The sequence below is a fragment of the Benincasa hispida genome, chromosome 6 (genome assembly GCF_027475165.1).
Source record: "Benincasa hispida cultivar pf3 chromosome 6, pf3_genome.v1.1, whole genome shotgun sequence".
NCBI lineage: Eukaryota > Viridiplantae > Streptophyta > Magnoliopsida > Cucurbitales > Cucurbitaceae > Benincasa > Benincasa hispida.
This window is the reverse complement of record NC_143483.1, coordinates 9,433,822-9,454,075: the sequence shown is the minus strand read 5'-3', so window position 1 is coordinate 9,454,075 and position 20,254 is coordinate 9,433,822. Positions and strand designations below refer to the sequence as shown.

The 20,254-nt window shown below is 33.6% G+C and overlaps 1 pseudogene; it reads left to right on the top strand.

The window, feature by feature from the left end:
* The first annotated feature begins 268 nt into the window (after positions 1-268).
* LOC120079087 (UDP-rhamnose/UDP-galactose transporter 3-like) lies at positions 269-7,042 on the top strand (annotated as a pseudogene).
* Positions 7,043-20,254: the final 13,212 nt, after the last annotated feature.

Sequence of the window (20,254 nt, the reverse complement as noted above, 5' to 3'; positions counted from 1 at the left end):
GTCGAACTAAGCGTTTGAACTAAACCTTGGAAGATATGTTACGTGTATGTGCACTGAAGTTTTAAGGGAGTTGGGGTTCCCACTTGCACTTCATGGAGTTTATTTATAATAACAACTACTAGACTACCATTGGCATGGCGCCATTTGAGGCCTCGTATGGGAGGAGCTACGGGTCCTCAGTTTATTGGGATGAGGTCGGTTAATGAAAATTTTTAGGTCTGGAGTTGGTACAGACCACGAATGAGGCGATACAAAGATTAGAGCCCGAATGTTGACAGCTCAAAGTAGGCAGCAGAGTTACGTTGATGTTAGGAGTAAAGATTTAGAGTTTGAGGCAGGTGATAAAGTATTTTTGAAAGTGGCACCTACGAAGGAGTTGTCAAGGTTTGGTAGGAAAGGTAAGTGGAGCCCTCAGTTCATTGGGCCATTTGAGTTTCTAGAATGGATCGATCCTAGCTTATTAGCTGGCCTTGCCACTATCTCTTTTAGCAGTTCACGATGTTTTTTCATATTTCCATTTTGAGGATGTACATAGTGGATCCATCTTATATTGTGGATTATAAGCCTTTGCAATTGAATGTGAACTTGAGTTGTGAAGAGAAACCTATTCAAATCTTGGCCAAGGAAGTGAAAGTTTTGCGCAACAAAAAGATAGCACTGGCAAACGTTTTATGGCAAAACCATCAGCTCAAGGAAGCAACATGAGAATGAGAGGACGAAATGAGGTCACAATTTTTGGGTTTTATGTCCTAAAAGTCATGGTTTGTAAAAATAAACTCATTATGCAATTCAATAAAGCTGTTATTGAATATATAAATTGCTTATTTCATTTTAGAAATAAATCCAATAAACTAAAAAGATCCATGACTATTATATGAGTACTTGAACTTTATGTAGAGACATAAAAGTGGATCTAGTTCGAGTTAATAGTCAAAATGGTCTATAGTATATAAATAAAGTTGGGTACCTTATTCTAGTAATACTATCAAATGCAACCCACTCTGTAGTTGTTACAAGGAGTTGTAAAGTGCTATAGACGAAGTGTTCCTATTTCATACATATGATGATATGAGGAATGGGGACATCTTGTGCAATGAGTTTATACAAGATCGGACCATGAAATAATCCACTCTTACTTTATAACGTTGTTTACTGTTTAAGAATGACTATTTTAAAATGATGAACTAGGTAACTTGACCTTAATCCTAAGCTAACTATGAACTCCTGTTTATTCAGGATTATTCTTAGATTTTCATAGTTGAGGGTTGACTCAACAGTGCCAGCTCAATAAGCCTCCCATTTCAGGGGTAAGATCGGGTAGATAGCTGAGGACATAAGGTGCAAGATGGAATTCACTCTTACCCGCTTTCAGGGATAGTAGAGAGGTTGTTCCCTTAAGTGCTGATTCCGGGTCTTGAACAAGGGGCCCCACCCTCTCATTGGCCCGAGAGGGACTCGGTTTGATGATCGAATCACAAACGAATTGTTCATTAGAGGATCAGTAGGACTTAAGGAACTAGAGGTAATCTCGGGGGGTAAAATAACCTTTTGACCTAGCCGTTATTACGAATAACCTGTGAAGGGTTAACTTACTAATTATGGTCATATCGAGAGGACACAATATATCTACAGTGAGAGGAGTGCAACTACGGACTTTAGTGGAGTGACTCAGCAGTTAACGAATGGGGTTAATTCGGTGCAAAGAGTTTAGCCAATTAATCTCGGATCGTTGAAGCTCATGATCTGTAGGTTCACTAGGTCCCTTTACTAATTCACAAACGGATTTGCTTTAGAGTAGCTTGATAAGTTGATTTGAAATGTTCAAATTAGAAAAAAAGAGAATTAGTAATTATATATGATATAATTACACGTTTAATTTTGAAATTAAACTTAATTGAAGAATCGATTAATATATTTAAATATGATTTAAATATTAAATTCATGAATAAAGATTCATGGTAATGGAATTGGTGAAAAATTAATTTAATATTTGATATTAAATTAATAAAGTTAATTAAAATTTTGTAAAATTTCATTTTTGGATTAAAATGGTTTTTTGATTTTGGAAATCAAAATAAAAAAAGAAATTTGAAAAATTAGACAAGTGGGATTTTCCCATTTTCTTACTAGCAGTTCACACGTAATTCCATTTCTTTTTAGCTCAATAATTCAAGCATGAAATGTGATTCATGCAAGGCTTTTAGTTGCAGAAAAGTCATGTAATACAAAGCTTGAATTTTGAGTGGAATGAAGATATAGAAATCGTTGCTGAAGCTGAGAATTGGTATTTGAAGAGGTGTTCTTCACAGTATGTAAAACCAGTAACCTCTTCTCCAATTCCCTTCAATTTAAGCTTATTTTGAGTCCCACAACTCAATTGAAGGACCAAGAGAATAGGAGGGAAGACCTTGTGGTGGTTCATATCCAAGAAGAAGGAGATTGCAGCTGAAGATCGTGAATCAAAGGTACTTCAAAGGTTAGTGTTGAAACTCTATTTTTAGTTTATGAGCATGCTTAGTTTAAAGCCAAAATTAATGAATTAGAATACTTTATGATCCTGTTTTGCTTCCGTTGCTTGCTTCTCGAATCCAATAATTGGTATCAGAGCATCATTAAGCATTCAATTCGGTTTAACTTTGGCTTGGTGGGTGTTTTTCATAAGTTGTATGAAAATGATGAACTGATATGTTTTTCTGAGTTTTGGCATTGTTTTCTCTTCAGTTATGTTGTAATTCTTGTAATTGGCTCTTTTTTCATGCGCTTTAAAGTGTCTGTAATTCGTTGAAGTCATTAGAGTTCTAATTATGTTGTAATTGAAGAAAGTAGTGAAGAAGGTCGAGCAACAGGAACCAGACTTTCAGCCACTTCCCAATACTCGATGCTCGATGCTCCAAAACTCGATGCACAATGCCATACTCGCTGAGAAACTTGATGGTATTTTGTGAAATACTCGATGCATGATACCATACTCGATGTTACTCGATGCTCATACTTGATGGTATTTAGTGAAATACTTGATGAATGATGGTGATTGAGTGCATACTCGATGCTTGATGGTACTCGATGTTTTTGCCCGGTTTAGAATAGTTTTGAGCATTGGAGGTTTGGTTTGAGAGGTTTGGGTCCAGTTCAAGGTGGTTCGAGCAATCCAGAAGTGTCTTAGAGCCCGTTTTTGTTGTTTTATGTAATAATTAGGTATTTGCTTGCTTAAAATTGCCGAAACAAAAATCATAATAGTTTATGTTTAATTATTTATGCATGTGATGTATGTTATAATTAAATAAATCTTGTATGTGCATAAAGTACGCCATGTAGATTTAAAATCCCACCGTAGGAAACATGTTACACGTATTGAAAGTATGTTATAAAGTGTTATAATATATAGTATGCATGTATATGGTTTCATATGCTTTAATATAAATGTTATATTAAATGTTAAGTACCTTTGATGTATGTTATGGATGCTTAGTATGTCTAAAATTTTTTAAGTTGTTATAAAATTGGGTTAGACATTTAAAATCCATAACAAAGATAAGCTGCATGCTCACGTAGGTTAATCACATGTTTTAATTGTTAAAATAGGCCGACATCTTGTAAAATATAGTTTAGTTTAAAATTGTCATTTATCTTTTCACTGAATTTTTGTTAGGACGGCCAAAATGTTTTGAATGAAAATGAGTATGTCATCGTAACGACCCATGTCAGAATACTTGAAAGGTCGAGTCATTACAATTAAGGACATATGTAAAGTAGTTATTTAAGCATCGTTTGGTAACCATTGGTTTTTTGTTTTTGTTTTTGAAAATTAAGCCTATGGACACTACTTCCACCCCAAATTTCTAAATTTGAATACAACCATGTAAATACAACCATGTAGAACTTCCCTTGAATGTCAGTTTTAAACCGACATTGAAGATGAGCTACAATGTCGGTTTAAAACCGACATTAAAGGCCTACATTTATTTTTCTTTTACTTTGCATCTTTTTTCCTTTCATATCAAATCTTCTCTCTCCTTTCACTTCTCTCTTACCAAACCCTCTCTTCTTCTTAACTTGGCTGTGCGAATCACTCCGATCGTCGTTGTCATTGGCGTTGCTTGGATCTCTATCTTTGTGGGCGTTCTTCCGGTGGTTGGTCAACGTCGTGGGCATTCTTCCGGTGTTTGGTCATCGTTGTGGCCGTTCTTTCGGTGGTTCGATCTATAGATTTGGGTCATCTTCTGGTCCAACTTGTTTTGGTCTTTGTCACCGGCGTGGTGGAGTTCATCGTCCATAGATTCCGTCAGTGGTGGAGTTCTCTCTTCTCCTTGGATCTGTAGATTCTGGTGGGTCAGCTCGTCATCCGTCCAGCTTATTCTAGTCATGGAGGTGGGTTTCCGACGTTGGATCTATAGATTTAGTTGTGGGTTTTTTGATCCGATCGTCTATTTGTCTGATCTACTTGTGGGTCTTCCGATCCGGTCATCAATGTTGTACTTTTCAAAGGAAACGACTTAGGAAACTGACTGAGCATTTAACTGGATGATAGAAAATGAACTTGAAAAGTTCCATTTTCAGGTAGCCAATAGCGCCAGAGGCCAGCTACCGATCCCCCGTTGACTGAGCGAAACAACTTTAATCAAACTTCTCAATAAATTGCAAAACAACTTTAATCAAACTTCTTAATAAATTATGAATGATGCTTATGAAAATGATTGTCCCATATGAGTGTGTTTTTTAGAGAAAACTAAAATGCATAATGCATCCCTTTCATTTCATCAATTAGTTGCTTTGATCCAAGGCTTTCCCTCTTGTGTTTCAGCTACAATTTTAACTGGATTTCACTTTTATGTAACTGCATTGATTGGTTGGATTTCAAATGCCACTGGCTATTCTGAATCCAAGTCTATTCCCTTCTAGGAACTCCTTTGGTTCTCGATTATCGCCAATACGTCGATAGCAGCCATAAACTTTAGCCTCATGTTAAACTCTGTTGGATTCTATCAGGTTCAATTCTTGCTCCCCTTACTCTTAAGTCATCACTCATCGTCATCGATGATAACTGAACTTTGTCACTACTTTATATGCTTGTAGATATTAAAGCTGAGCATGATACCAGTGGTTTGTGTACTGGAGTGGATTCTTCATGGAAAACAATACTCATGGGAAGTGAAGATGGTCGTTACTATGGTCGTTTTTGGTGTTGGAGTCTGTACGGTGACTAATGTCAAAGTTAATGCCAAAGGCTTTCTTTGTGTCTTGGTAGCAATTTTATGCACATCACTACAACAAATTGTAAGCATTCTCTTTTGTCCCTACAAAATCACTTGAAATTCAGCATTTGAACTCTAAGAACCTAATTATGAGACCTCAAGCTCAAATCTTTTGTATTGATTTAAACATTCAATAGGTTCATTACAGAAGAAGTACTCAATAGGTTCCTTTGAATTACTAAGCAAAACAGCTCCCATACAAGCACTTTCCCTTTTAATAGTTGGTCCGTTCATTGACTATTGCCTTACTAGCAAATCTTTACTGAAATACAACTACACTTTTGGTGCATTCATAAGTCGTTATTCCGTTATCTCTCTTTTTCGAATCTTGTATTCGTTTCGCTTTTACTTCCGAAGTTCAATCTATCCTTAATAAATGTTGTAGTGTTTCATATTACTGTCATGCTCCCTAGCTGTGTTCTACAACATCAGTCAATATTTGTGCATCGGGCGCTTCTCGGCCGTATCATTCCAGTTTTTAGGCCATATGAAGACGGTATGCATGCTGATGTTGGGGTGGCTGCTCTTTGATTCAGAGATGACATTGAAGAACATATCAGGGATGGTTCTTGCTATTGTTGGGATGGTGGTGTATAGCTGGGCAGTTGAAATTGAGAAAAAAGCCAATGCAATGGCCATCCCTCAGATAAGCATCATTCTAATATTCGATTTAAATTATTTGATTATTCGACAAGTATCACTACAAGAATTTTGCCTTGAATGTACCATTTATGCACATTCCCAATAAACACGGTTAGTTAAATATGAATTATGACAACATTTTCACTTTCAATCCTTTGTCTTAAACCTTTTTTGTTTATGTGTTTTTTAGGTGTTTGGAAGGGGTAGGGAGGAGATGGATTTCTTGCAACAGCAAGGGATTCAGGTGAAAATTGTTCCTAGTAAGTGCATTTTTGAATGCTTGCAGTTTTAAGCACAGTTTCTAAGTGTTTTCAAGTGACTCTAATGATATGAAAATTCCTGTTTGAGAAGTTATAGTGTGTTTATTTCTCTTTAGACCATATTGGATAGAATGTAACACTCGTTTATGACTCATGGGTACTATTTATTTGTAGTTTAAATTTGATTCAAGGTGCTTGAGTTTGTGGATTTCCCTATGGTAGTTTGTGGGTTATCCATACACTATGGTAGTTTTTGTGACAACTTTTGAGATTTGAAGTACATCGTGAGCTAAATTTGCTTATTGATGTATGTGTTCTTGAATATTCATTTTTTGGGAATTCTGATAGTTCTGTTGAGAACAAGTGGCTGTGAAATATTTTTGGGAGTGTGTTTATTTGAACAGGTTCAAGGTAAATTTTTTGTTTTGTTGTGGTAGCATCGTTATGCTACCGAAAATTTTCCATCGTCTTCGTATCTCATATCTAGGTAACACTATAGTTTTGTTGTGGTTTCTACCCTATTTATAGGGTCCTTAGGTTGTATTTGAGGTATTATTCAATAAAGATTAGATTCAAGAAAACTCCAAGATTGGTCCTACATTAGTCTGGATTAAAAACAAAAACTCAATATTTTGTTTTGATACTTTAGTTTGCCAGCAGCCAATTACAATATTAATTATTAAGCTTCTGGACTTGTTCTCCTAGGGTGAGCTTGTGCGTGCTTTAGGAGGTGCTATAGCATCAGCTTCTCTTCTTGGAGTTCCTCTAGGACATAATTCATCATTTCTTCAAGGTCCAGCATTTGCACCTCCTCGGATCAAGGAGGCCATCTGGTGGGGGAGCACAAATCCAACTACAGAAGAAGGTATTCTATTCTATTGCCTTTAAGAAGTTTCATAAAATTAACTTGGTATATGTTTAACGTGGAATAACATTAAATTTGGTTTATTCTTAATATAGAATAACAATAGTAGCATTATCCTCTGTTGTTACTTGAAATCTTATCACCTTTTCTATTTTTCAAGATGGTAAATCATAATTATTCAAGATTTCAAAATTAACCCCAAAGAGTTGTGTGTATAAAGTTTTGATAATTAGTACGAAAAATCATCAAAATAAGATATATTAGAGCATTATGATTTCAGAAGCAAGCAAGTTGAAGAAACTAATTGTGGAACCTAGGGAATTTTTAATGTGTGTTGTCTTGTCTGGACATTCATTTACTTGCAAGTTGGGCTACTTGACTAGACAACAGTTCTGTGTGTAACCCCCTTGCCTTATAGCTCATGTTAGCTGAAATTATGAACTCCATTGGAAAACAGGAATGGGACGGGTGCAATCCTCATTGGGAGGTTTGTAGTTTACGACTCATGGGTATTATTTATTTGTAGGTTAGATTTGATTCAAGGTGCTCGAGTTTGTAGGTCGCACTATGGTAGTTTATGGGTTATTCATGCACTATGGTAGCCTTTGTGACAACTTTTAAGGTTTGAAGAAGTACATTCTGAGCTAAATTTGCTTATTGATGTATGTGTTCTTGAATATTCATTTTTTTCGGAATTCTGATAGTTCTGTTGAGAACAAGTGGTTGTGAAATATTTTTGGGAGTGTGTTTCTTTGAACAGGTTTTAGGTAAATTTTGGGTTTTGTTGTGGTAGCATCGTTATGCTGCCGAAAATTTTTCATCGTCTTCGTATCTCATATCTAGGTAACCAAGCTTCTCTTCATCAAGATCTTGAAAAAGAAGATTCTCTTATTTATTCAACTATTGAGTTTTCTTGTTTTGCAGATGCAACAAAGGAGTAAATATTTGGTATCGCAACCTCTTTATGCTTTTTCTTGGGGAACTTTAGATCCAACACATTCACTACAAGAATTTTCCCTTGAATGTACCATTTATGCACATTCCCAATAAACACGGTTAGTTAAATATGAACTCTTATCACATTTTCACTTTCAATCCTTTGTCTTAAACCTTTTTTATTTATGATCCTTTGAACAATAGTGGTCAGACGATGCCTATAACCAGACACTGCTAAAGCTAATGGGTTGGTTCAAGAAGAATTATGAAGGGATCCATACTTACCAAGTGGAGAGAGGCAGTAATCTCATAATGTATGTAAAACCATAATGTTTGTATTACTTGTAATTTGTGTTTTTAAGGCCTGAATTATTGTACGACCTATTAAATTATATATTTATAGCAGAATTTGTGGATTAAATGTAATAGATTTACAATCCATATATGAATAATATGTCATAGCCACAACGTTCAATGATGATGTGTCATGTTATACTTTTTGACCAAAAAAACGGATTCGACAACGAAATTTTAAAAAAAAAAAAAGGACAGATTTGGGCTTCAATGTTGGTTAAAAATTAAAAAAAAAAGGCTTTAATGTCGGTTGACCTTTAATGTCGATTGAAAATTTCACTGAAGGTCTTTAATGTCTGTTGGAAATTTCCCTGAAGGTCTTTAATGTCGGTTGCAACCGACATTGAAGGTTATGTTATTGAAGCCCTTTAATGTCGGTTTAAAACCGACATTAAAGGCAACCGACATTAAAGGGCTTTAATAACACTATCTTTAATGTCGGTTTAAAACCGACATTAAAGCCCGAATTTCTTCTAGTGCCATGTGAATCTAGAATATGCATCAATAAACAGAACAAAGTAACGAGCACCATTTATTGCTAAAGGAGGGAAGGTCCCCAAACATCTGACTAGACAAGTTTAAAAGGAGAGTGAACTAGAGAGGAGGAATTATCAAAAGGCAAATGATGGTTCTCGGCCATTTGACAAGAATTACAAAAATGATTGAAGTTTTTGTATGAGAAATTGAAATGACATTAAGATAAAACCATTTTGACAATATAAAAGGCAGGATGACCAAGCCGGTAATGCCACGGAGATAAGTCATGGACTGTTGAAAGAAGAGCCACAGGAGAATTGGGAAGATGAACATCATATGGCTTATTAGAAGGCAGGGACAACTTGTAAAGCCTACTAGCAAGCTTGGTCTGGAGGAGGGTTCTCTTAGATTAAAGATCCTTCAAAAGGAAATAATCATGAAAAAATTCGACAAAGGCATGATTATCATAACATAGGCGGGCAATACTAATGAGATTCTGGGATAAAGAAGGAGCATAGAGAACAAATGCAATGAGATAGACCAATTTGGTATGACAAAGGACATAAAAATAGTGCCAACATAAGTTATAGGAAGAGACATACTATTTTCAATAACAACTTGCTTAGCACCATAGTAAGGAGAGGCTTGCTGCATAGTATTCATGTCAAGAGTCATATGATGAGTGGCACCAGAGTCAAGAAATCAGCCTTCATCAGGATGTATAGGTTGGGGTGGATATTGAATATCTAACTGAGGAGCACTAGTTAGGATATGAGGCAGACGAAGGGACTGGGGAATTGAGTTGAGTGAAGTGAGCACAAGGGGTCGATAAAGAGGCTCGAAATGAGAGGTTATAAAGTTGATAGAAGGTGAGGGTTGTGTGCCCAACTTTTGAACAGATATGATATTGAGATTTATATAAATGATTAAGCTGAGGCCATTGAGGATGAGGAGAAGAATAAAATAGGCGAGGAGGAGGGAGCCCAAAAACACCAGGTTTAGTAGGAGTAGCATTATTAAAAGGCATAACGCTAGACATTTACATATTAGATATGGAAGATGACTTACCCATTGGAGGCCATTTTGGGCGGCGAGAATTATTTGAGTGAGACATGTTTGTAATATTTGCTTGAATCAAATTTAGCTGATCAATAGATGTCTGTTCTTCCAAACGAGCTTCATAAGCCGACAAGAGACTACGAACATCTACAATGGATGGTTTGTCATTATGATTATGGATAGAAGTAATGAAAGGATTATACTCGATACCCAGCCTTTCAAGGATGTAGCCCAAAATGATCACGATAGGAGAGAGGTTCTCCAATGGCCGAGAATTTTTCTGCCATATCTTTTATTTGAGAGAGTTATTGCGAAACAAAGAGCTCATCTTTCTAAATTTTGTGGAACGAGATCGCAAACACATAATCCTAGTGGTAGAAAAAGACTCATACACTGTATGGAGAGACTCCCAAATTTCAAAAGCAATGTCGAAACCAACTATTTCTCTCATTTTATCCTCATTGAAAGAAGAATAAAACCAATTCATTATAGTTCTATTACATTTTTGCCAAAAAGAAAAACAAGGATTCACCTGAGTTTACTGAGGATCTAAATATTTAGGGGGTGAAGGAAAAGTGTCGTCAATGAAGCATTCAAGGCCATGGCCGATAATGAGATTGAGGAGTTGATTTTTCCAGAGAAGGTAATTGTTGTCTGAAATTTTAATAGTAAGTGATTAGATAACATTCAGAAATGGTGATGGAGGATGTTGAGGCTGATTAATGAACGAAAATTGGTTGGGCATTAGTATGTGATGGAGTAAACATACAAAATGCGAAAGCTTACAGAATCATTAAGCACTTTAATTACAATTAATTTAAGTATAAAGCATGTTAAAAAACAAATTTTCATAAAGAGGATTTCTAAAATGTATACCTTTGTTTATTCCCACCAAATCCTTACTAATTTCCACAAATTTGACTTTCAAATCTTCAGTAGATCACCAAGAGAATTTTCTCTACTATTCTCAACCTTTGAATGAGTGGTGGAACTCAGAATTTGAAAGTAATTTAGGTGGATTGGAGAGGATTTTAGAACTTAGTTAAATTTTTCAAAATTTCAGAAAATTAACATGCAAATCTTCTCCAATTCTAAAAATTGAAGTATATATTCATCTTTAACATGCAAGCAATTTCTCAATATTGCTAATTGACACCTCAAAGAGCAATATTAAACTGGCTAGGTGTTGAATTATGGATTAATCCACCTCAAAGAGCAATATTAAAGTGCCTAGGTATTGAATTCTAGATTAATCCACTTCAAATTGAAGAAGTTGGGTAAATCCACTGACCATCTATTTTCCAATTTCAAAATCATATTTAATTAAATTAAACAAAATTCAATTTCTTAATTTGAAATTGATTTATTTTCAATAATTAATTAAACAAATTTAATTAAATAAATAATAATTTAATATCAAATATTAAATTAAACACCTAATTCAAACATGAATTCCTATTCATGTAATTAATATTTAAATCAATATTTAAATATTTTAAACTCTCCAAAAATGTTTAATTTCAATAAATTTAAATGTTAAATTGTCCAAATCCTAAATTGAAATTGAGCACTTCAATATTCAAACTTTAAATTTAAATTTGAACACTTCAAATTGAAACCCTAAACTGAATTTGAACACTTCAAATTCACTTAATATTCTAATCTAAGGTTTAATCTTTTACGAGCTAGTAGAGGGACCTTATGGACCTACAGATCATGAGCTCCAACAATTTGAGATTAAATGGCTAAACTCTTTAAACCGAATTAATCAATATTCGTTAATTATCGAGACACATCACTATAGCTCAGTTGTTGCACTTTTCTTACTGTAGATATATTTCTCTCCACTTGATTTAACTATAATCAGTAAGTCGATCCTTCACAAGTTGTTCGTAATAATAGTTGGGTCAAATGTTGTTTTACCCCCAAAATTACATCTTTCTCCTTAAGTCCCACTGATCCTCTAATGAACAATAGGTTTGTGATCCAATCACTAGACCAAGTCCCTCTCAAGCCAATGAGAGGGGTGGGGCCCCATGTTCAAGACCTCGAATTAGTATTTAAGGGAACAACCTCTTTACTATCCCTAGAGATGGGTAGAAGTGAATTCTGTCTTGCACCCTCCTAACTATCTACCCAGTCTTACCCCTAAAATGGGAGGCTTATTGAGCCAGCGTTGTTGAGCCAACCCTCACCTATGCAAATCTAAGAATAATCCCGAATAAATAGGAGTTCATAGTTAGCTTAGAATTATGGTCGAGTTACCTAGGTCATCGATTTGAAACAGTTAGTCTTAAACAGTAAACAACGTTATAAAGTAAGAGTGACTTATTTCTTAATCCTAGTATTATACAACCTCATTGCATAGGACGCCTCCACTATATGTCTCTACATAAACGATTCAGGATCACATCGTTTGTACTATCTACAAAGTGGGTTGCGTCCAATAGTGTTACTAGAATAAGGTAGCAATTCTTATTCATATACTATAAACCGTTTTGGTTATTTACTCGAACTTGATTCATCTTTATGTCTCCACATAAAGTTCAAGTATTCATGTAATAGTCATGGATCTTAGTTTATTGGATTTAGTCTATACAAGTACAATTTACCTATTCAACAATAGTTTTATTTAATAAATGTCAATAACATCTTTATTGATAATAGATAATGTTTAACATTACAAACTGTAAGTTTTAAGATATACAACCCAACAGTATGTGCATAGGAGTAGACGACTGTGTAGGCATTCCATTGAAGAAGGGAGGCAGAGGGTAGGGAAACCAGATTGTTTGGAGAAAAACAAAGTTGGTTGTGAGGAGGGAATTTGAGAAGTAGGGTTTCGAAGAGGCATTCGATGTGTATTTGGAGATTGGAAGGGTGAAGTATTCGGAACTATTCGAGGAGGCAGAACATGTGTATTCATGGGGAGTGAGGTAGGAGGAGTCTCTGATATAGACGTTGTAGGTATTTCAACTTGATCTTCTTTAGATGTGTCTGACCTTGACGCCATTACCAAGAAAAGAAAGAAAAACAAGCCTGAAGCTCTGATACCATGTATAGAGTGAATAGGACTATTGAAATTGATGGGAAAGCTCGGTGATGAGCCATGGACCATTAATTGGAATATAAAGGCCTAATAGGGTTATGTGTCACCGGTGGATTGGAGAAAGAAATAACAGAGGAATATTCTTAAAATAATAACCTAAATGCAACATAAATACAAAGGGAAAATATATAAAAATAGAGGAAAGGATATGTAAATATAATGACTCATTTGGATTGGCTTAAGAAAAATATTATTTTTTTTCCAAAAAACTCATTTTTATTTAAACACTTTTGATAAAAATTGATTAAAATATACTTGAAAAGCTATTTTGAGTAGTTGTAAAACACTTTGATTTTTTTTCAAAATGACTTATTTTTTTAAATTAAACACTTGAAAATGTAATCCAACAAACTAAGTCTATGATTATCTACTTTTCACTAATGGTTTAAAAATCCAAGCTAATTTTGAAAACTAAAAAAGTAGCTTTCAAAAAGTTGTTTTTGTTTTTGGAATTTGGCTAAGAATGCAAATATTGTATTTAAGAAAGATGCAAATCATTGGATGAAGTAAGCTTAATTTAAAAAAAACAAAAACAAAAAACTAAATGGTTATCAAATGAGGCCTTATTTTTTAAAATTTTGATTTGCTATTTTTACAACTATAAAATGTTTTTACTATTTTTTATAATGAAATTCTAAAATATGCTGTTTCTCTTGTCAGTCCTTTGGATAATCTTTTTAATAAGAGAAATTGTGTTGTGGAGCTACAAACAAATACTGTAATAAAAAATGTTTGAACACAAGGGTATTTGTAATTTTTCTGGATAATTATTTTAAATGATAAAACTAGTAAAAATATTTTTAAGTATAGTAAAATGTCATTGTCTATCAATGATAGACTGCGATAGATTTCGATCACTAAACAATGGTGATAAAAAGTCTATCACGGTCTATCGTTGTTTATCAATGATAGACATTAACATTTTTCTATATTTGTAAATAAATTGACTCATTTTCCTTGATTTGAAAACAACCTTAATTTTTTACCATCATAATTTTAACAGAGTAAATAATTTATTTCTATTTATACTTCGATATTTACACGTATTCATCACCTTCTTTACTTGTAAAAACTGCTATGTTTATGCATATATAGAATCTTCTCATTTGTTATCATTAAGATTTTTTATTTAATAATTATTAATCTAAATCATAAATTTCAATCTTTTTAGATCCCACATAAGTACAATCAAACCATTTCACACTCTTAATACTCTTACTACTTTATTGTCAATTGATTTTGATATATAACTCCATATTAAATTAATAAATCTCTTATATTTTTTTTTTCTTGTTTTGCTCTTTTCATAATTATAATTTACACGAGATGACGTTGCCGATTTTGTCTCTAGTGTTCGAATCCTATAACAACCCCTTATTTTTCTAGTTTATTGTTTTTGCCTTCTTTTTCATGGCTCTTAAAAGTTAAACGTAAACATGTGTGAGCTAATTGAGATTGAACCCTTGGGAGCCAAAATTAGTCAAATTTGGAACTACGAATTTACTTTAACCTAAATATCTTTGGCGTTGAATTATTTTTGTTAGTTCAACACAACATGAAGAGGTAAGAAAAGGTCAAAACTTCTTGATTTATAATATATATATTTTAACCCATTAAATTACGACTATCTTTTCCTCCTCTAATATTAAATTTAATTGGTCTAATTAATATCTTTTATTAAACGAAATTTGGAGTGGGTGTCAAATCCAAAAGTGGTCTTTTTAAATATTAAAAAATATTTACACTTTATAGCAAAAACTTTTAAAAATATAAAACACTTTTGGAACTTTTTGCTATAAAGTGTAAATATTTTTACGAATTTTCTATTTATAAGAATTTACCAATCCAAAATGTATAACTAGGGGCGAGCCTTCAACATATAGGAAAATTGTAGATATGAAAAAAATTCTCAAATTTAAATTTCCACTTATTCCGTATTCCAATTTTGTCCTTTTAACAAACCAACGTTTTTTTGATATATCAATTGTGTATTTTTTTTCCGATTTGTATACTTTTTGTATTTTTTATTTGCAACGTAATGAGTTATTACTCACTTTATTTTTTGTATTTGTTACATTTTTATCCATTTTGTAGATTTTTTCCTTTCTAAATTATGTTGTTTCTTTCATTTTTAAGTACAAATGTACAATAGGCCGTAGAGACTCAACCTAAAGCTCACTAACACTCAACTTAGTATACTTGTTTTGACAATTTGGGTGTTTTTCAAATAACTAAAGAAAAATATGTTTTTCAATAAATCATTTTTATGATTTTTTAAACATTCAAATAACTAGTTGTTTTTAACCGTATATCAATAGTATATCAAGTATATCAAGTGTCTATCAATAGTGTGTCGAGTGTATCAGCTAGTATAACAAGTGTATCAAGGATATCAAATGTATATCGATAGTGTATTAAGTGTATCAAGTGTATATCAGGTGTATCATGTGAGTTGAACTTTTTTTTTTACTATTTTTGTAAAAGTAACAAGTCTGGATTATGAGTCTAGTTTTTAAAACTTATTTTACCAAATCTGTAAGAAACCGGATATAAATTAAAGGATTTTAATATTTCTAATTACCGAGGATGCCTGGTAAATATAATAGGTTTCTTTGCATGTTACTAATCGGGCATATCATAAACTTATTGCATGGCTTAAATATATGCTTAATATTTATTTAGAGAAGGAAAAATGTCATCTAAGAGAAGGAACTTTAAATCTCTCTTTAAAATTTCAAGTTTTTTCCTCTCTTAGGTAGATGTCTTTCTTTATTCTTTAAGGGGAAAACACCTTTTTAGTTTCGTGTGAAGAATAGATGTATTTAATCATTGAGTTTTTATAACATATTCTAAAAATCATTTGAGAGAGAAGAGGTCGCCCACTGTGGGGCTCAAACCCATAACAACAAGGTTAAGAGCCTTGTGCTCTACCAACTAAGCTGACTATTGCTTAATAATTAAATTAGCTCAAAACTTTGAACTTATGGGTTATAGTGATATTTAATTAAATATCACTACTTCAACACTCTTACTCACTTGTAAGTTTGTATTTAACAAGTTTATCAAATATAACAATATTAGTTGAAAGAGGAAATTACATTGGAGATCCGAACACAAAACGGAAAATTGGGGAAAATGGCATATTGGAAGTTTGATATTGTATTTTTTACCCATTTTTGAAAAACAAGTTTTTTTATGAAATTGATGTAAGCATGGTAAATATTGGTTGTACAATTACTCTTATGCCCCTTATTAAATTCTCACTTTCAATTTCAACCACTAAACTACCAAATTAATTCACATTCTCCACCTAAATTTAATAAAAAAAAAATTAATTTATCCAAAAATCATTAACAAAAAATTAATTTATCCAAAAATCATTAACAAAAAATTATTCACACAAAGATATTCCAATTACTCTTATGCCCCTTATTAAATTCTCACTTCCAATTTCAACAACCAACCTACCAAATTAATTCACAAAAAATTATCCATCTAAATTTATTCACAAAAAATTAGTTTATCCAAAATCCATTAACAAAAAATATTCACACAAAAAATTCTCCACCACAAAATTTGATTTGTTTACAACCCCACAAAAAATTCTCTTCACCCAGTCGGGTGTACAAAAACTAATCATTCTATTTTTTGGCCTGATTTGTACCCGACTAGGTGGACAACTGGGCCAATTTTTTCCTTTTTAGTTTTTCTTTTATTTTTTTATTTTACTTTTTCTTTAACTACATTACATTAATATATTTTTATTATAAATTGTAGGAAAATGCCTCATGCTTTGATTTGTTTCAGTGGCGCTTAAAATGAAAGAGAAAAGGATTAAGATGGAGGAGAGTTGCGGGGTGTGACATTTGTAATTCGAAATGATGAAGATCTACACACATTCCTCACATGGGAAGAGGTCTTAGTAATATCTCTATTTGGCTTAATGATACCTTATTCTCCGTAAGATTAAAACTAATAACATCTCTCCTAGGTTCCTCTACCTCTAGAAGAAGAATATAATGGATAAGTGGTCCAATGAAGATGATGTTTGTATCAAGGAGAGGACCAAAACATGTTTGTCTAAACATGGCTAATTATGTGGGAGTTAGTTTTTTCTTAATTTTAAGGGTAACCTTTCCTATATGAGAAGAACATGAAACAACTTCAGGAAAATGATCATGAGGATGAACCTTCATTTCTAGTTCCATTATAACCTATATTTTTCATCAAATAGATAAATTAGAAGTCAACACAACACAATAATGCATTAGAATATTTAAAAAATTTTTAAAAAAAGTTACTGGTTTTTTGCCCAACCCAATACATGACCTGGCCCAGGATCGAGCAAAAAACTAGTAGCTAGGTTTGAAGATTGCCCGGTCAGGACCCTTCCCGATCCCCAGTCGCCCGGGCCAAAAATCAGTAGCTTATTTTTTGGACCACTCGCCTCTTCATCCCTTCTGACCCGGTCTCGCTCTGTTTCCCAAGTCGCCCGACCCCATACTAAACCGGTCCCAGGACCAGACCACAAACTAGCCCGGTCGTCCCTCCCCTTTCTAGCCCGGTCTCGCCTCGTTTCCAAGTCATTCAGCTCCATATCCGACTGGTCCTGGGATCAGGCCAAACCCATACCCGGCCGTTCCTTCCCAGTCCTGCCCCCCTTCTCGGTCAAACCCCTTCCCAGTCAATCTCTCTCTTTCCAACTAGCCCGATCCCATCGCATCTCGCACGGCCCGTCCCCCTTCCCGGTCAAGCCTTCCTAACCCCTTTCCCAGTGTCGCCCGGTCACAATTTTCCCCATCCGGTTAATATCTAAAGAAGCCCGACCGGGCTTCAACGAATTGGAGATGCTCAAAGTTCGAAAATCGGAGTTTAAAACAAAAAAATGGTTTCTAATGTATAAATCAACTCATATACTATCTATAGGTCTTAAAATCATTCTAAAATGCAACGTTTTTTAACAAAGAAATCTAAGAAATTATGAAACCCTATGAAAACCCATAAAATCAAGATGCGAAAAAAATCCAAAACGAAAATCCTCCTAAAATGTGCATAAATACTTACTTGATGAAGATGAACTGATGAACTTGAAGATGATGAACCAAAATATTGAAGAAAAACTGAAAGAATGTGAGGAGTTGGGAGGAGTTCTGAAAGAAATTTCAAGGGTTGCAAGAAAACGGTCATGGAGGGAGGATTTGGGGTTTTGAATATTTTTCCCAAAAAAAGGGTTATAATTGTTATTTCCTACCTATAATGGGTCAAAAATACATTCTTTTTAAAAAGGGTCCTTTTTTTCTAAAAAAAAAAAAAACAATAGGCCATTTTCCCCAATAACCCACACAATACCTCCTTTTCTAAATCATGATACCATATTAGATAAAATTTAATCTCAAAACCAATTAACAATAAGAATGAATTAGCACACATCATGGTGCCGTCATGGTGTCTTATTGGTGGTTCTCACCATTCTTGGGTTAGAATTCCAATGTCACTTTTTTGTTTTACCGAAATATACCCATTTAGATTTCATGAACTATGATGTCATGTTAAATCACCAATAAATCCAAAATTTAAAGTCACATTTGTTAACCATTTGATTATTTGTTTTTGAAAACGACTAATTTGAATATAGTTTAACTAAATAAAGTTTGTATTATCGAATATAAATTAAAAGTTCGACTCTCCCACAATTAAAAAAAAAAAAATCTCACCCTCCTTTAATAATCTTTTCTTATCCAACCACCCTTGGATAAAGAAGACTGATAAATTTTTTTTTTTTTTTTTTTTTTAATTCGATCCTATTATAAATTATGATTGGACAATTGAGTAGACTATAGTTTGGATGGACCCTTTTCGTTTTTTTTACTTAAAATCCATTTATCAAGCATTTGAAAGAAGCCATTCCATAGAGGCTGATCTTCACCTTGCTCTCTTGGTTTCATCATGGTCTTACAAAAATAACAAATAAATAGAAGTCATGAGTAGTTGCCCACCAAATTTTGTAATGCTTGGATGAACTTTTTCATTTCACACAACTCAAAACAAAATCAAAGCCCTAAACCCAACCAACTTAATAATTAACTCGGTCCACCAACTTCATGTTGGTTGTCCAGACCCCCCTAAAGTATTACATCAAAAGACACTAATACTCCAAGCCACTCGGGTAAGTAGAAAAGAGGTAAAGAAGAAATATACTCATCCGCAGGCCTTCGCGAGGGAATGCGCTACCCAGTTGTGATAATTAATGCCTCACATGGGAGAATTAAGTAGCACCCAAATCATGTACGATGGCTTTATTCTCCACAATGAAGAGGGAGACTTTTGTAAAATCCACGAATATTAACAACTTTCACCACCAAAATGTCATGAATATTGATAGTGTCATGAATATTGATTGAGCATAAACACTTCAGTCCCTCATCCCTCATAGATAGTTATCGCTTCAAGAACCTTAATCTCTAACTACATTATGAGACGACCTTAAACCCCTTCCAACCAAATACGACCCAAATGGTCCCGAAGTATCCAATGGAGACCACCATCAAGAGCCATCATACAACATGTTAAGAGCAGAAAAAGACAGTTTCCTTTTTTTGGGTCTTAACGAAAAAACATTAACTATATATTGTTAAGTACACACTCAAAACCATAAATGAAATGAAAGATGAGAAGATTATTGATCCAAACCCCACGAACTTTTATCAACAAAATAAACAATCGAAGAAGACAGGACGAGTAGCTATATCACTCTATCGACAGCTTCTGAAATTTTCTTGTAACCCTAACCAATGGGTCATACTACTCCTTAACCTAATTTTCACAATCACATAATATTCCAAATGAATATATATATACACAATTTAATTCCCAACAGAAAAATCTTTTGAAAGCTTCTCATCCAAAACAAAAAAACTTTGACTTTTTGGTCATGTGGGTCTGATTATAAATTTTTATTTTTTTAAAAAAGGAGGCTGCTTTTATTTTAGTGTAGGCTAGCCCCTTGGATTGTGAATAGACAAGTCATTAGAAATAGGTGTGTCAAGAAGAACAAGCAAACCAACACTGTTTTTCATTCTGTCTAAATCAGACCATAAATTGTTTCATTATAGTAACAGAACAAAACAAAATTAAAAAAAAAAAAAAACCAAATTTATATTTTATATTTAATTTGTCGGTTTTGATATGAGAGTTTGTGTGGTGTTTGTGTCACGAGATTGTACGGCTTCATTTACTGCTGTGTGTTTTGTGTTTGCGAGAAAAAAAAAATAATAAAATAAAAAATGTGAAAATGAAGAAA